Source organism: Papaver somniferum, chromosome 5 (genome assembly GCF_003573695.1).
Source record: "Papaver somniferum cultivar HN1 chromosome 5, ASM357369v1, whole genome shotgun sequence".
Classification (NCBI taxonomy): Eukaryota; Viridiplantae; Streptophyta; class Magnoliopsida; order Ranunculales; family Papaveraceae; genus Papaver; species Papaver somniferum.
In genome coordinates this window covers 206639511-206659514 of record NC_039362.1, presented here as the reverse complement: position 1 = coordinate 206659514, position 20004 = coordinate 206639511, and positions in this window count along the sequence as shown.

Here is a 20004-nt window from a genome sequence, read left to right as displayed (position 1 = left end):
TTCGAGAACTTCCGCCAGTTCGCGGACTAAGCACACAAACGAGTTTTGGAAAATCCAGCAGAAATTCTCGGTCGAGAACTTCCGACAGTTCGCAGGCTTGTTAAGCCAATTCCACAATCCTCCCGATTTCTCTTGATCAACAAAGTTCGAAAACTTCGGTTAAAGGAATACATGGTTATGTAATCTAAACTCTCATTTCAATCATTGAGACATTCTCAGTGGACGCTATGTAGCCGTTATTCATAGACCGATTCACGTCAGAGTAATTCTCAAAGTGATTGAAACTTTCATGACTTTCGTCACTAGGTGAAGATAAACTTGATCAAAGCGAAACACTTTACCAACACACGATTTCGAGATAAAAGATAAGCAATGAATGCTCAGCTCGAAATGTCAATTGTGTATGATCTAGTCTATATAGCATACGAATTTTGTCTCATATAAGTAGGAGATAGAATAGATAGACTTTTGAGTGATAGATAAGTTCAAGTCTCCACATACCTTTTTGTTGATGAAGTTCCACGGTTCCTTGTATATATCTTCGTCGTTGTATGATGAATCGCCATGAAGTCCTTGAGCTTAACTACACTTTTCCTATCTTAGTCTGAGACTTATCTATGTAGGCTAGAAATCAAGACTCATAGTTTTGATCACTAATATTGACAAACATGCTTGAGATAGCAACGCATGCGAGGTTGACCGAGCTATGCTCTAACAATCCCCCCCTTTGTCAATTTTAGTGACAAAACTATTAATACATTTGGAATACAAAAAAGATAAACTTTAATGGCTCCTATTCCATAGTCTAATCTTCAACGTTCCCTGTAATCTTTGTCCTTCCAAGTACTCCAATGATCCCAAAGGTTGTAAGTTAAGCATCACTGTTGTTGAAGATCCGTAGCTATAAAAATGATAGAAATCGAGATTCTCGATCATTATTATACAATGTCATAGTACTATTATGTAACATCAAAGTCCAATTGTATCATGACTTTAACAATAATACTATGGTGATATATATCACTCCCCCTTAGTCAATACTCCATCTCGATCATGGAAACCACTCCCCCCTTACACAATGATCCGAAAACCATATGTATTTGTAGTGTGAACTACAATATTTGTCCCCCTTTTTGTCAATAAAATTGGCAAAGGTACAAGAACGGGATCATAATGAAATTTCCACAAGAGACATTTCATAGACTAAAAGAAAAAATACATTCCAACTTAATTTAGATGCAATCATAAAGCCGAAGCTAAATGCATTCATCAAGGAGTTTTAAGATACAAGATAACCCGTATAAAATTCCACAGCCGCACTCCCCGCAAAATATTACCATTAAGCACAAGTTCAAAAGAACTCTCCCCCATTTGATGTCATTCCCGAAAGAACAACAAGAGCGACCTTAATTTCGAAAGAAAAGGAGGATTTTTTATTGGATACCAAAAACCATGAGAATATCCAAAACTCAACCAAATTAACCACAAGTAAACCCATGATTAATTTAATTGGAATACACAATTAAATCAAACCACAAAAGTGATCAATTTAATTGAAGATACTCAACATAAATAAACTTACGGAGCTACGACTAAGGTAATCATATGGAGACGACTAACTTAATCGTTCACATACTCAACATAAGGAAAACCTTACGGAATATGCGACTATATCAACCAATAGAACATGATTAGTATAGCCGTTCATATACTCAACACAAGAATTTGTGGAATATATGAAAACTCAACTAGACCAATTACAAAAAACCTATAATTAACCCAATTGGAATACCAATAACCAAACTAATCACCGAAGTAATCAATTCAATTATTAAGTTCATCATAGAAAATGACAACCTTAACCGTATATGTACTCAACATAACAAAGAAAACTTATGGAGTACAAACTAAATAACCAAACTAGTTGATTAATTTAGTTCCTAATGCTCAACATATAGCATCTTATGGAACAACCAACAAGCCAATAAGAAAAATCGACTTAGTTGTATCGTGCTTAACATAAGACACATAATGGAGCCTTCACGGTAAAACATAATAAAATGGATCAATGAATATCAATGCCGTGGATAACATATAAGGATCTATTCTGTTTTCCATCATAACGATATAATAGACTTTATCTCAGTCAAACAAAAGATTTTATCCTATTTTCCATCAAATACATGACTGCATAGGCATAACTTTTGTAATTGTCAAAAGTCCATTCGTCCTTCCATCAATACAAATACTAATTCATGAACGACTTTACTTTTGACCGCAATATGGGACCTTCAAGTTCACAGATGCAAATAATATATATCCTTAAAAATATTGCAATATATCAAACCATTAAAATACTGCAATAACATCATCCTCCAAATATTTTTAGAATTTAAAACCAATAAACCTAAAAAATAACAGAAGAAGATAAAAACAAAAATAGCTATGTGTAGTCACAATCATTGTTATTCAAAGCACTAGTTATTCTTCCAACTAATCCAAAAAGAAGACATCCTAGGCGACAATGCCTTTGAGAAATTCAGCATCATTCCCGAACTCCTTGTTGTCAACAACCATTGAAACATACGGTTCGCGAAGATAGGAGTTTATATCAACGAACTATCTTGGCTGATTGTGTCGTACCAGGGCTCTCTGAATTTCTAAGAACTTTGACACAAAAGTCTTTATTTCACGAATCTCCTTTCTTACTTCCTTCAACTCATCAAGAACATCGGAAAACTTCTGAGAGTTACAAGGCACAGCCCTTGGTTTTCTTGTCCTCTTTCTTTTCAAGGACCTAGAACCAGGAGATTTCTCTTTTTCCTTGATTTATGGCTTAACAATCATATTGACATCTTTTCTCTCCATAGACACAATGCTTAGAGAACAGTTATACCAACTGATTTTTGTGGATGGAATTCACAATCTCGTAAGCAGTCTTGAGATATAAAGGATATCAAGGAGGAAAAAGGAATGTAGGGTTCGAAACCTATAAACAGGTTCGTGGTTGTTCAACTCCAAACCCTATGAAGAGTAGAATTATCGATATTAACCCTTTCTTTGATAGACAGAAAACAACAAACCTAAGAAAACACTTCTTTCCTAAGAGCAACTGCAATGGACGAGTAAACCCAAATTTTCAGTCGAGTGGGCTGGCATAGTGGGATGGACCATCGATCAAAATTTGATCAAAGAGTAAAATCCAGACCAAATTTGGTCTGCGATCAAGACCAAATCCAAATATAGTCGGGCGTTGATATAATCTCCGCCATTCATGGGGCGTTGATATAATGTCCGTTACACAAGGGGAGTTGATATAATGTACGCCTGAAACGGGGCGTTGGTTAAATGTACGCCCGATAGGGCGTTCATAAACTTAACGCGCGAAATGGGGCGTTCATATACTTAACGCCCCACTCCATTTTCAACTTCACAATTTATGAAACTTGCATGGGGCGGGCTTTATACCTCCGCCCCATTTTTTTGTTTTGTTTCTGAAGCGTATACTATACCAACGCCCCACTCGGGCGTTATCTTTACCAACGCCTGATCCCATGCGTAATGTTTATCAACGCGCGGCCAAATATACTCTTTTCCCACTACGCTACATGACGGACTAAACCCAAATTTGGTCTTTTTTTTTAGTCTTTGGTTATACTCGCACCACTGTGGACGCTCTAAAGCCTATACGTTCATGATCTTGTCTCTTTTGAACAGGTAAATGATACAAGATTTCCCAAACAACACAATTAGTTTGTGCTGTGGTGAACAACAATTTTTCCACCATTTTCCTCAAGAGAGGAATCTTCAGACTTCTGTCTATCAAAAAGATTCGACCATACTTTCTTTTCAAATGGTCTTACTCTATCCCTGGAAACCAAATTCTTAGACGAATATAAGATCCTACATACCTCGGCGGTCTTCTAAGCAAGTTTCAGCTTTCTTGCTAATCGATCTGCTCTTCTTTGGAGTTTGCTGGCGTGCCTTGTTTGGTGCTTGTATTTGTAAAACCTTGATAGTTCGTGTCCCTTCATCGAGCAAAACGAGCACGTCGAACTTGGATAGTATTCAGTCATCTGAAATGTGCAAGCAACTAGACATACATTAGATCCTGGAACATTACTGACAGGGTTTCCAGTTAGAAAATCTTCCATCCTGATTGGGTTTCCTTCTTCTCCGAACCAATTGAGGTTGATATATGTATTGCTACAAGTATCAAAATCGATGTTTTCACCAAGGAGCCCTACACTTGATTTCCTATCTTCATCGGAATCATAGGTTTCAGACATTTCATCAAGTGTTACAGCTAGACCTTTATTCCCAGTGTATTTTCTATGATTTGGGCATTCATTAGCAAAATGGCCAAAACCTTTACACTTAAAGCACTGAGGCATGTCCTCGTCATCAGCCTCGTCAGCATCCCTATTTTTAGGAGGTATGCGACCGTGAGGTTTGTTTGATGACCTAGGTTTGTCTCTTGAAAACCGTTTACTTCTCTTCAACAGAAGATCCCTAAACTGTCTTGTGATCAAGGAGACCGACTTGTCAAGGTCTTCATCTGAAAAATCATTCTCAGACTGATCATCCTCAGAGACATGAACACTTTTACCTTTGGAAAGTAATTTAGTGCTCTTCCGTGCTTTAAAGGCAACATCCTTACCGACTTTGGATGTATGCTCATGATCAAAGATTTTTAGCTTCCCAACCAAGGTGTTTCTAGAAAGATTATTTAGGTTATTTCCTTCAACGATGGCATGCTTCTTAGACTCGTATCTAGATGACAGTGATCTGAGAATTTTCATCACAATATCCTTTTCAGGAATAGTCTTACCCAATGCAAAAGATGCATTAACAATTTCAGATACTTTGTTATTGAACTCATCAAATGTTTCTTCATCTGTCATTCGAAGGTTCTCCCAATCGGAATTAAGGTTTTGAAGCCTAGCTTCCTTTTCACTGGTGTTTCCTTCAAATACGGTTTCTAAGATATCCCAAGCATCTTTAGACCTAGTGCAATTAGACATATGGTGTTGAAGACTTGGGGCAATTCCATGTATGATAGAATTTAACCCTTCAGAATTCTGCTTTGCAGCAAGAATCTCGGCAACATTATATTCACCAATATTCTTGGGAACAGTTCCGTTCCAGCTGCAACAACGGGCGCATCATACCCATTCACCACATATACCAATGATTGAAAATCACGCGATTGAATAAAAGCTCGCATAGCAATTTTCCACCACAAGTAATTGGAGCCATCGAAGACTGGTGGTACGTTAATAGAGATATCACCTCTGTCCATAGAGTCAGATCGCTACAAACACACACTTATTAGGTCTTAAACGTGTTTGCCTGCTCTGATATCAATTGAAAAAGCGGGGGTCTAACAACACCACCCAATATTTCTCTTAGCAATCTGTATGGACTAACTCCTAAATACGTTGCTAGAGAATCAACTAGACAGTCAGATTCAATCTAGATAAAAGTATCTCAAGGAGTTAATATCTATATCTTGATTTGATTTTTACTCAAGCTAAAAACAATAGCGAGTCTTTATCAAATACAAGGAATAACTTGGACGGTACCAAAGACCAATGTCCAAGGATCAATCAATATCAATCAACAACCAAAGGTTGGATTTCCAATTGATGATCACGAACGCACAACCTGTATTATTTCAGTTATATAAAATATAATGCGTAAAAGAAATAACACAGACACCAGAAATTTTGTTAACGAGGAAACCGCAAATGCAGAAAAACCTCGGGACCTAGTCCAGATTGAATACACATTGTATTAAGCCGCTACAGACACTAGCCTACTCCAAGATAACTTCAGACTGGACTATAGTTGAACCCCTATCAATCTCCCACTGATACAAGGTACAGTTGTACTCCTACGCCTCTGATGCCAGCAAGATACTGCGCACTTGATTCCCTTAGCTGATCTCACCCACAACCAAGAGTTGTTGTAACCCAAAATCACAGACTTGATAATAAAAAGATTTGTCTCACACAGAAAAGTCTATCAAAGGATAAATCTGTCTCCCACAGATAAACCCTAGGTTTTGTTCCGTCTTAAGATATAAAATCAAGGTGAACATGGACCAATTGATAATCCGACCTTATATTCCCGAAGAACAACCTAGATTAATCAATCACCTCTCTACAATCCTTTCTGACTACACAAGCGTATTGTCGAGGAATCACAAACAGTGAGACGAAGATGTTTGTGACTTCTTTATCTTGCCTATCAGAAAACTCTCACGATCTCAAGCCAATTAATCGATTGTACTCGTACGATAGAAGATGCAAGATCAGATCACACAACTACAATAAAGTAGTATCGGTCTGGCTTCATAATTCCAATGAAGTATTTAAGTCGTTAACCTGATTTTAGAGAAGAAAATCAAAGGTTAATGGAGATCGACTCTAGCGAGCGCACTAGTAGCACACAGACGTGTGTGGATTAGGTTTTGTCAACGCTAGAAGTCTCCTTTGTATATCCTTAAAATCAAGGTTTTGCCTTAGTTACAAAGCAATCCTTATTCAGTAGATGAAAACCTGATTTAGATTCAAGCTAATATTTCTCAACCATTAGATCGAAAACTTAGCTTGTCACACACACTTGGGTAAACGTTTACTGGGTTCGTGAAAACCATGCCCAAACGTGTAGGTTCATGTTGGTTAAACATAGTAACCCAAATGGTCAACCATATGATCATTTCGTATTAACCTTGTTCTTCTTCACCATAACTAGTTCAATTGACTCAAATGAATTAGTTAGAGAGTTGTTCAATTTCTATGAGATCTTATGTAACTACACAAGACACAATTGAAACAAAGATGATTCGATTCGATTGAATCGGCTCATGAACATTATAGCCACGGTTTGCATAAAGCATTCCTTAATAATTTAATGTTTCTTATTCAGAGCACATCTTTAGATCATAACCTCTTAAGTTCATAAACAAGTTCGCGGACTTAAGTTAATCGGTTGAGTTTTCCAAACTCAGCAGAAATTCTCGGTTCGATAACTTCCGCCAGTTCGCGGACTGAGTTCACGGACTAAGCACACAAACGAGTTTTGAAAAATCCAGCAGAAATTCTCGGTCGAGAACTTTCGACAGTTCACGGACTGGGTTCGCGGACTTTGTAAGCCAATTCCACAATCCTCCCGATTTTTCTTGATCAACAAAGTTCGAAAACTTCGGTTCAAGGAATACATAGTTATGTAATCTAAACTCTCATTTCAATCATTGAGACATTCTCAGAGGACTCTATGTAGATGTTATTCACAGGCCGATTCACGTCAGAGCAATTCTCAAAGTGATTGAAACTTTCATGATTTTCGTCACTAGGTGAAGATAAACTTGATCAAAGAGAAACGCTTTACCAACACACGATTTCTAGATAAAAGATAAGCAATGAATGTGTAACTCGAAATGTCAAGTGTGTATGATCTAGTCTATATAGCATACGACTTTTTTCTCATAAGAAGTAGGAGATAAAATAGATAGACTTTTGAGTGATAGATAAGTTCAAGTCTCCACATACCTTTTTGTTGATAAAGTTCCACGGTTCCTTGCATAGATCTTCGTCATTGTATGATGAATCGCCATGAAGTCCTTGAGCTTAACTACACTTTTCCTATCCTAGTCCGATACTTAGATATATAGGCTAGAAATCAAGACTCATAGTCTTGATAACTAATGTTGACAAACATGCTTGAGATAGCAACGCATGCGAGGTGGACCGAGCTATGCTCTAACATATCTCTTCATTTAAATATCTATGAATACTTTTATGAGTCTATCTCACTTGACAATTATACTCGACTGGTATTTGATCGGGGAAGAGAATTTAAAGTGTTCAGGAGGTGTTCTTATTATGTGAGCATTAGTTCAAAATTCTCTGTGGGTATACCTGCTTCTGTTGTGCTAGTTTTTAATCGATTGATGTTATTGCTTAAAATCTATATAAATTTTGTTTATCGGGTGATTATAAAACTGGGGTATGGATTACAATTGTTTTTTGAGACGTGGAATTCATTTTCGCTGGTTAAAAGTGGTGACATTATTGATGCTTGCAAATTGTTTGAGAAAATATGGCAGCATGTTACCATACAGTGGAGTTCTCATTCGACAGTTTTTGATGCTTCATGTTGACCTTAATTCATATTTCCCATAAGTACACTAGAATGATGGATTTAGGGTCAGATATTATGTGTACAAGTAATGAAGATTGTTCCTATGATATCCTGGTTTTTACTGGAAGGGTATTTGATAGAGGAAAGTTGGTAGAGTTTATTCATAGGAGTACCGAATTCTGCCTAGAATCTTGCTCCATGTATGTTTGTTCTTAATGGGTTAAAGTTGATAGTTAGATACAGTGGGAATGTATTCCCGAATGTTACAAGTGATGGCAGTCTAGAGGTTTGTGAGTTTGTTAATGAAATGGCGCAACAAGTTGATATTCTCTGGTGTAGTTTGATACTACAAGTGACAAGAAAAAAAAACGAGTTTGGCAGTGCACCTGAATTACAAGAATATGAGAAATGTTAGTGGTTATCTGTTGACCTTCATGGAGCTACTTGGAGTTCATCGCCTTATTGGATTTGGGTGTGTTAGTCCTGGATGGAGTTGTGGTTGGAATATAAATCACTTATTGCTTCAACTTCAGACTAGTATATGTGTGAAGTACAAAGAAGTCCTTATTTTACAGTACATACTGGAGACCGGTGAGGTGTTTATGACATCTTTGTTACCAGTTGTTGATGGTGGATTTTAGTTCAGGGCTAAAATTGTAAAACCAAATTTATGCACTGACATCCTGTAAAGTATAAAGCCACTGATAAGTGATGAATACTTCTTCACCTCGCTAATTTACCTAGTGTTGATGGTGGATTTTCATTAAAGGCTAAAATTGTAAAGGCCGAAATTATGCACTAACATCATGCAAAGGATAAATCCACTGATAAAATGGTGAATACTTCCTCACTATAAACTTATAGCATTATCAATTAATGCATGACCATCCTTGTATTTTCTGTACTGCTCCACTCTCATTATTGGCGTGGCATGAGACTGAGTGTTGCTCTCAGCAGAGCAACATGAATCTCCAAGCGTTAATAATGAAGCATATATGAAATACCCGCACAGGGTGCAATTATCGGAGTGTTATACTAACCCGATCGAGCATCTGGACTGTCTACGTCAGTCTTGGAAATAATCACGACCACGCAAGTCGGCCACAAAGGTGCAAAGTCACGCCTAACAAAATAATCACCAAACGCCAGCCCAATGGGATATCCAGACTGGTGTGGAGAAGCTTGGAAAAGCTCGTGCGCAAAAGACCGCCTACGGCAGTCTCAAATTCATCATGACCGTCCAACTTTACCAGCATGGTTGGACGACGTAGATTATCCGATGACCGGTTAGGCAAAGCTTGTCCTGTACACCGGCGGACCTTCTTCCTACCTGCATGACCGACTCTTCCCTAACCTGACCAGATTGCAATATACGATTGTCCAAAGTTGGGTCAGCGTGGAGAATTGAGGGTCGCAGAAAAGTCCACTAAAAACCTAAAATTGATCACGACCATCCAACTTCACCAGCATGGTTGGATGGCTTAGATTAACCCTGAGATGGTCGGACACATACCACCGCACTCAGCACCGGCCTAATAAGTGCCCCACACAATCGGCATCTCCAGATGAGGTATATAACATGTATTTTCGGTTAGCCAAACTAGCTAACACGTGGCCGTCCAAAAATCCTGATTAGGGTTTTGTGTCGCAAATCGATCACGAGCGTCCATTTTCTCCTGCTCGAATAGAGGGTCCAGGAATAGACTAAGCAGTCCCGGTGAGTATCAACACGATCACTGTGGGCCCACCTATCTCCACACCCGGTCGGCCAAGACATACCATGTATGGTTGCCTCGATTCGCACGCCCAAACTAGGCGTGGTCACACTTCCCAATTGCGAACCAATCTCGACCAATCAACTTCGCCGGACAAATTGAGTGTCTTAGATCACGTTTCTATGGGACAATAAGGTACATACGTGTACACCAGCCCGCCATCTGCACGCCTGACTGATCGTTCAAGACCGACCAGGCTTGGTCGTCTCGAAACGCGCGCCCAAAGTAGGCATGACGCGCGGCCTTTGCGGCATGAGATTTCTGTCGCAAATCAATCTCAGCCATTCCTCTTTGCCTGACAAATTCAGTGGTCTAGATTGCACCTTCATGAGACAGTGAGGTATAGGCGCCTACACCAGCATGTCGTCTACATGCATGCCCGATCGACCCTGCCAAATATGTCTCCCATGGTTGGATTCGACCAAGCTAAAGGTTGGTGTTTGAGCACCTCCTAAACCCTAATCCAACGGTCGCAGATGTGGGTCGCAATCCATCTCGTTCGTCCAACTTCACCAGCTTGGACGGACAACCCAAGACAGGAGTTAGGTGAGGCATCACAATGATCACCGTACACCACTCTTCCACACAAAGTGATCGGCCAAGTCAGGACTTACCTGTATAGCCTCCAAACGATCACTCGAATATGGCTAGACATGCATCTATTTTAAGACGTTTAATCGTGACTTACTCCGTTAAGTCTTAAAACAGCGATGCTTCACACATGCTGATTATATTCGATGCATTACCTGCATAGAATACACACGATATTTCACAAATATCGACTTCCTAAATAACTTAGTTATTTAATATAACATCACATGCTACCTTTTGTGGGTCCCACGATCCACGCTCGAGACATTAATCATGTCACAAACTGAGGGATACATACTGGGGTATTGGTCTGGCGGTTTACAGCGTGCAGCGCACAACGTGCCATCACAAGAACGTGTCAGGAAGACATGGACGGTTGGTGATGATGGGAGAAGTGGGCAAGACTAATCGTGTGACACTAACACACGCAACTCCACTACTCCATCACTCCACTTTCTCCACTTCCCATGAGAGACGTGGGTAAGGCTCAATGACTTGTATAAATAGGTTCTCCTCCCTATTTCAGAACAACACAAGACATAAACAAAGTGTTGATAAAACGTATCCAAACACCAGAACTGATAGCTTACATTCTGCAAGCCAGTTCAGCTTTCTGATACAAGTCATAAACAGTCAACACCTCCACATTCTCAACACCTTCTTCGCTTCCCTCCCTAAGATCAACCCCATCTCCTTCACTTTGTGACCGAAGCAAGTCTGGAACGACCATTTTTTGGTTTAGGCCAGAATTGTACAGATTGATTTCTCGAATCAAAAGAACTCCCGTGCAGTGCATTTGTTTAGGGTTTAGATTCATTTCTCATCCACACACCCCAAATTACCAAAACCAATAAAAATAGTTTTCACCCATAAACAATTGGCGACCACAGTGGGAGATTAATCTCTCGGTTGCTAAATCAATTTTCAAATCCAATTCAATCTTATCAATTTCGAAATGGTGGATCTTAGGTCTGGATCAGCAAACAATCCTGACGGGACTAGCGCTGACAACACTCTCGGTGTTGATATCCCAATCAGTGGTGTCACCGTGCATCCAGTCAATACCATCAATGTATCTCATGGAATTACTTCCTCTACTGCCAGCACCGGCGGAGCAGGAGGAGATATTCCATTGGGAGTGACACCTCCTATCACCAGAGCCAGAGCAGCCACAAACCCTGGCATCTCTTCAAGTGTAACGCCTCCAACCCTCACCAGAGCAACTGCCACCCCTTCATCAGGACGAGGAGCTAGAGGAGCAAGAGGGGGACCATCTCCCATTACCATCGCAGATTTGATGGAGAGGCAGGAAGTCCTTGATAAGACTCAAACGGATATGGCTGCAACTCAGAAAGAGGTACTCACTTTTCTTAAAGCATTAACTGATCAATTTACACAAGATCCACGACATCCCCTGGAACCAACAAGGAACACATTCAACGCACCCGGAGAAGGTACTTCAGCGGCGCGGGCCTACATGGACCTGATCAAAGAAGCGATAAACGACATACTCGATATCCTTATTAAGATGACATCAGATATGAGCGGTCCTGTCATGGAGACTCCTACACTGGGTACTGATCCTTACAGCGATCCTCCTCAAGTCAATAGTTTCACTATTAACCAGAGATCGGTGGATCAGGAAGCGGCTTCAGTGGAAGGTTTATGCGAACTCTTACACCTCTCGAAGAATCAGCGGGCGAAGACGTTTGCTGCAATCAACCAGAGGAAGGTCACAACCGGTCCCTACATATTACTGCACACATCTAGGATTCAGAGTTCAAGAGAGCCCCCATCGATACAGGAGCGTCTTCGAATGTGATTACCCTCAAGAGTCTCAGGAAAACCAAGGTCCTCCAATGCAATATCGTACGTCAGCCTACCACAATGAAAACCTTTGAAGGAAACCAAACTAGCACATACGGGATCGTCCCTTCAACATATCACCAGTGCCTGAAAACTATGCTGAATGAATAAGTCGTCCGTATTCCTGCATCATCGTCTCCATACGCACCAATATGCAGGGTGGAAGTGTTCGAACCGAGGGAGGCTCCACAGGAAGAATCAGACAAGGACCATTTCATCCCACTCCCCACATGGGCTTCAATCCAGGAGGAGGAACGACTCGCATCATTGAGGGCTAAGCCCCACGACGCATATTTGCTGAAGAAACATTCTTCTTCATCCGGTGAAGCCGAAACCCATGTTCACACCAAGAGAGAACGAACTTTTGTGGCGAGTCGTGACCAGAAAGGGAAAATGGTACACCGACACTGCCATTATCAATTAACAAGAGAGACTGTTACCCAGTCTCTCCACCCAATGGAATGCTACAACAGCAACGAACCACAAGAACAAGTGCTAGATGCTCCACAACAGCTGCAAGATGGCGCCAACTCCACAACTGATGAGATTGAAATCGTTGAGGAATCTCCTAGGCCTATCTTCATCAGCTCAACCTTGTGTACGGATGAACGCACGAAGCTCGTGGAACTTCTCAAAGAGTACCAGGACATATTCACTTGGAGGTATGAGGAAATGCCGAATTTAGATGAAGATTGGCCACCCATCATCTATATGTCATACCTGGATCCAAGCCGGTTAAACAGTTGCAGTTCAGACACGAGGAAAATGGACAAATTAGGTGCTGCATGGATTTCAGATACTTGAACATATGTTGCCCCAAAAACGATCCTCCTCTACCTAACATCGATATGTTAGTAGATGCAACCAGCGGACACAGCATGTTCTTCTCCATGGATGGATGTAGCGGCTACAACCAGATAATTATGTACAAGCATGATGCAAATAATATAGCTTTTCGAACTCCTCTCGTGAATTTTTATTATACTGTACTGCCATTTGGTTTAAAGAATGTTGGTGCAACGTATCAACGCTCTATGGCGGCAATCTTTCACTGGAGCCGATACCTCAAGGGAGCATCCTCAAGGAGATAACGATGTCCACACATCATGTCGATCTAGATCCGGGCGAGTCACTCTATCAGACAGTGGTGCATGTCTATCGTGCTATGTTGGAGAATCTGCGCTTTTGGTCATCCTCTGGAGCTGTTGAACGCTCATCTACAACAACATATGCCTTGCTAGAAAGAACCAGTTTCGCTGAAGAAGTAAGAGGAAAACCACCGAGATACAACATCTTGCACGCCAACTCCAACTCCAGTACTGCATACACGAATGCCACAATGATGAAACAACGTCCAAGATATTCCATATATGTATCGACGGCAGAAACATTAAGAGACGCTTTCAGTCTCCCATAGAAGAAGTAGTTGCGTTACCAAAGGAGTGTGACTGGGGACTGATTAGGAAAAAGAAAATCTAAAGAAAATACTATAAAAACTAGAAAAAAAACTAAAAATTAATCTAAACACAAATCCCCGACAGCGGCGCCAAAATGATTAAATTTTTTTTTGATTGTCGTTGTAATTGTAGTAAATAGGGATTCGAACTCTAAGAATTGTTAAGATTAATTTTAAAGGAATAAAATAGAGAGTTATTGGGTCTAGGATTCAGCCAAACTCATATCAAGAGGTTCAATTATTCATTCTCAAACAATTATCGCTCAATAAATAAAATAATATTGACTCTTATTTTTGCCAAGGTAGATTCTCCAAACATTATTTATAAATCGTAAGCATGGGACACCAAACATCTAAGCAAGCATGACCCATCTAATAAAATGATAACTAATTTTTTCAAATCATATTTCAATTAAAATTAATGCAAAAGTCTTATAAAGAATTAGATAATTTCACCCATGTATGAAATTCGTCTTCCTCCGTCGACCCAGTGTTGGGGTTTAGCTTCTCATGATAAATACAAACTCAAAAATATAATTTATAGCTCAAATGGTGTTTTTATTAAAGAAAACTAATAATACAATGAATCTGCAACGCTGTGTCGGCGTTACAGAAATCACTGTTACAATAGATGTTGCAAATACAATTTAAGCGTGCCAGATAGACTGTTGCAAGTACTGTCAATAAACGACAATTTCTTGCGACAGTCCGTAGGCGTCAAAGCTCTTCTTCTTCTTCTTCTCTCTGCAGCAGCAGAGAAGTTGTTATGCAACTCTCTATTTTCTTCCCCAGACTCTCGATATCCTTTCTATGTTTACCAACTACTTTTTTATACTCCACAACATGCAAATATCCTCAGTTTAATGCAGAATATTTTCTCTTTAATCCATTATTCTCACCGCCATTACACGAAGATTATTTCTTTCTCTTCATGCGTTAACTGTGTTGAAAACTTCCCAAACTCTGTTGATATGATAAATATATGGATCCTAGGAGAATATCCTCTCTTAACTGCACTTAACTTCTGTATTAAACTCACCAGAAACCCAACCATAAACCCGAAGATATTTCTTCCCTCTTTTATAAAAATCGTGTATATATCTTTCCTTATTCGGAATTATGCACCTTACAAATCCTGTCATGCCGCTATAACTTCATCCAAATCCATTTGCACGAATAAATCACACAAAATCTTACCAAAAATCTACAACAAAAACTTCCACAATAACTCAACAGAATCTATGAAATATCTTCATCCTCAATTTCTTCTAACCGGTGATAATTTCCTTCCTTTCTAGACTCAAATGCAATTACCACCCCTGTTTACTCGAAACAGGATGGTATATATCCATACCCGAGAGTAAATCCCCATAATATCTCCTCAAATCAATCCTAAAAATATTCGCAGAAACATATTCATTTTCCCCCCCAAAACCTTGTGTTCTTGGTGATGAAGAAGGGTGCCCCATAACAATTTGAAGGGTGCCCATAGCGGTGGGGGTGTATATAAAAAATCAGGTATCCCCTTAGCCAGTGGAGTGCCCCATAGTAATAGGTTACCCCTTATCCAAAATTGTGAGTTCGAATAACAAGTGTCCTCCGCGGTCCAAAAACCACTTTTCGAGCAACTTTTCCATAAGAGCTTATTTCCTTGAAAAGACTTGAAACAATATTATTAGTGATAAAATGAGTCCTAGATCATGTAATTATGGGTGAAAATGCGTCGCACTTGCGTGTTCATCAGGGACTTCTTAGCGCGTTATCCATCTCAAACATGGATGCAAGCACGCTATCATTATGATTCCAAGATGTTCAAATACGAGTATACACTCAAGAGAACAGGCGTATTGTCAAAGATCGGTGATATTCCTGGATGTCTATGAAACACAACGTAGTAAAGACGGCCTCATGAAACCAGTGTGACAACATCTATAAAGTCGAAGGCTCAGCGGATACTCGTGGGCAGGGGACTGTCTCCCTCTTTTTCATTCCAGAGGAAACATCAAGAAGTTATCGGTTCCATCATGATTCTACCTCTAATAACAAGAGACCGCCAAGTTCGTGCCCGTAGCTGTCACGGCTCTTCCTTCCAGTCTCTTCTGATCATAGCTGCAGCTAAGAACCGTTGGTCGTTTATTGATACCAGTGCCCGAGATTCACCAAAGCAACAACTACTACGAACATACGTAATCCGAACTTCTACATATTTTATTTTCCCATGGAGAAGTAATAGAGCTACGGAGGCAAGATGGCGATATCTTTATGATAAACCATGTAAACCACGCTTGGGGACTGAGGCTCAGCATGAAGTTCCTTCACCGTCAGTCAAGGACTTCTTCAACACGAGAGAGATGGTCAATCAGGAAACATGGAATTCGCAAGGGTAAATCAAACTGAAGAGGAAGCCACTTCAACGCTCCCTCCAGCAGAAGTTGCTTCAATGGTCTATTCAGGAGCCGCCTCAACGCTCTCTTCTGGATCCACGTTCGCTTCAGAATCTCGCTTCAATGCTATCTCTAGGATCCGCCTCCACGTTCATTCCATAAGCTGCTTTAACGCTCTCTGCAGGACCCACATTCACATTTGAGCACACAAAGTTCATTTTTGAGAAAAACAAGCACGCGGTGGGTCCCTCGTTCGAGCAGGCAGCAAGGCTGGTGTTTGGTCAAGCTAGCTGGGTCGGTGTTTGGTAGAAGTAGAAAGGATGCCACTCGAGCAAGCACATAAACCGTACGGGCAAAGCAAACAAGGCCGGTGTTGCTCAAATCCGCGAAGCTGGTATTGGTCGAGATTGCAAAGCTAATATCCCGTCACGCAAGCAAGACTAATATCACGTCACGCAAGTAGGATTTTATTGGGTCACGTCAAGCCGGTATTGGTCAAGGCCGATCAAGGTCACAAGGCTGGTATTGGGCCACAACAACAAACAAGGTCGGTGTTATTCGAGTCCACGAAGCCGGTGTTGATCAAGGTCATAAGGCTGGTATTCGAATGAAATAGGCGCACACAGCATGGCCGGTTTTCAGTTGAAGCACTTGGCCGACGTTTGAAGAATGTACACGGTGGACCCATGTTTGATTGAAGCATGCACATCTGCCCATGTTCGAAGAAAGCATGCTTACATCGGGTCCCACATTCGACCAAAGACGGCACAGAGTGGACCCACGTTTAACCGAAGAAGGCACAATAATCCCACGTTCGATCAAGCAGGCGCATGATGGGTCCCACGGTTGAGCGAAGTAGGCGGACCCACATGCCTATCAAACAGGTGCAACAAGGTGACGTTTGGTCGAAGCATATACATGGTGGGGTCCACATCCGTCTACGGTTACATGCACGGTTTTCTATGGGAAGAAGAGCATACAAGTTTTATTCACTTCTTGGCTCGAATACCCGAAGGAGGAAACCGGTCCTACCAAGGTCGTCGTCACACCTGGCGTACTTCCACGAATGAAGCATCCACAACAGCCCCACATTCGAGCGGAGCAAGCACGAAGCAGGCTCTCGACAGAAGCAGGTATATAAAGGTCGATCGAAGCAGGCAAGACTGACATCATGCTAGGGGAACACTTGCCTAGACGCCTCTTGAACGTGACATGCTCCAAGGATAGGACGACCCGTCTCTCTTGGTAACGTATGACTTTGTCTCATAAGTTTTATCTGTATATGTCACCATCTAATGCCTACCCCACAATAGTGTAACCATTATGTGCTAGACATGGGACTTAATGTTGATGGCAGATTTTAGTTCAGGGCTAAAATTGTAAAACCAAATTTATGAATTAAAATCCTGTAAAGGATAAAGCCACTGATTAGTGATGAATACTTCTTCACTTCACTAATTTACCTAATGTTGATGGTGGATTATCATTAAAGGCAAAAATTGTAAAGGCCGAAATTATGCGCTAACATCCTGCAAAGGATAAAGCCACTGATAAAATGGTGAATACTTAGTCACTATAAACTTATAGCATTATCAATTAATGCATGACCATCCTTGTATTTTTTGTACTGCTCCACTCTCATTATTGGTGCGACATGACGACTGAGTGTTGTTCTCAGCAGAGAAACACGAATCTCCAAGCGTTAATAATGAAGCATATACGAAATACCCGTACATGATGCAATTCTCGGAGTGTTATACTAACCCGATCGAGAATCTGGACTGTCTACGTCAGTCTTGGAAATAATCACGACCACGCAAGTCGGACACATAGGTGCAAAGTCACGCCTGACAAATTAATCACCAAACGCCAGCCCAGAATGGGATATCCAGACTGGTGTGGAGCAGCTTGGAAAAGCTCGTGCGCACAAGACTGCCTACGACAGTCTCAAATTCATCATGACCGTCCAACTTCACCAGCATGGTTGGACGGCGTAGATTATCCCATGACCGGTTAGGCAAAGCTTGTCATGTACACCGGCAGACCTTCTTCCTACCTGCATGACCGACTCTTCCCTAAGCTGACCAAATTGCAATATACGATTTTACGAAGTTGGGTCAGCGTGGAGAATTGAGGGTCGCAGAAAAGTCCACTAAAAACCTAAAATTGATCACGACCATCCAACTTCACCAGCATGGTTGGATGGCTTAGATAAACCCTGAGATGGTCGGACACATACCACCGCACTCAACACCGGCCTATTAAGTGCCCCACATAATCGGCCTCTCCAGATGAGGTATATAACATGTATTTTCGGTTAGCCAAACTAGCTAACACGCGGCCGGCCAAAAACCCTAATTAGGGTTTTGTGTCGCAAATCGATCACGAGCGTCCATTTTCTCCTGCTCGAATGGAGGGTCCGACACTTCCATTATCAATTAGCAGGAGAGACTGTTACCCAGTCTCTCCACCCAATGGAATGCTACAACAACAACGAACCACAAGAACAAGTGCTAGATGCTCCACAACAGCTGCAAGATGGCGCCAACTCCACAACTGATGAGATTGAAATCATTGAGGAATCTCCTAGGCCTATCTCCATCAGCTCAACTTTGTGTACGGATGAACGCACGAAGCTCGTGGAACTTCTAAAAGAGTACCAGGACATATTCGCTTGGAGGTATGAAGAAATGCCGGATTTATATGAAAATTGGTCACCCATCATCTACATGTCATACCTGGATCCAAGACGGTTAAATAGTTGCAGTTCAGACACGAGGAAAATAGACAGATCTGATGCTGCATGGATTTCAGAGACTTGAACAGATGTTGCCAAAAATACGATCCTCCTCTACCTAACATCGACATGTTAGTAGATGCAACCAGCGGACACGACATGTTTTTCTCCATGGATGGATGTAGCGGCTACAACCAGATAATGATGTACGAGCATGACGCAAGTAAGATAGCTTTTCGAACTCCTCTCGGGAATTTTTATTATACTGCACTGCCATTTGGTTTAAAGAATGCCGGTGAAACGTATCAACGCTCTATGGCGGCAATCTTACACTGGAGCCGATACCTCAAGGGAGCAGTCTGAAGGAGATAACGAGGTCCACACGTCATGTCGAGATAGATCCGGGCGAGTCACGCTATTAGACAGTGGTGCATGTCTATCGTGCTATGTTGAAGAATCTGCGCTTTTGGTCATCCTCTGGAGCTGTTGAACGCTCATCTACAAAAACATCTGCCTTGCTAGAAAGAACCAGTTTCGCTGAAGAAGTAAGAGGAAAACCACCGAGATACAACATCATGCACGCCAACTCCAACTCCAGTACCGCATACACGACTGCCACAATGATGAAACAACGTCCAAGATATTCCATATCTGTATCAACGACAGAAACATTAAGAGACGCTTTCAATCTCCCATAGAAGAAGTAGTTGCGTTACCAAAGGAGTGTGACTGGGGACTTCTTAGCGCGTTGTCCATATCAAACATGGATGCAAGCACGCTATCATTATGATTCCAAGATGTTCAAATACGAGTATACACTCAAGAAAACAGGCGTATTGTCAAAGATCGGTGATATTCCTGGATGTCTATGAAACACAACATAGTAAAGACGTCCTCATGAAACCAGTGTGACAACATCTATCAAGTCGAAGGCTCAGCGGATACTCGTGGCCAGGGGACTGTCTCCCTCTTTTTCATTCCAGAGGCAACATCAAGAAGTTATCGGTTCCATCATGCTTCTCCCTCTAATAACGAGAGACCGCCAAG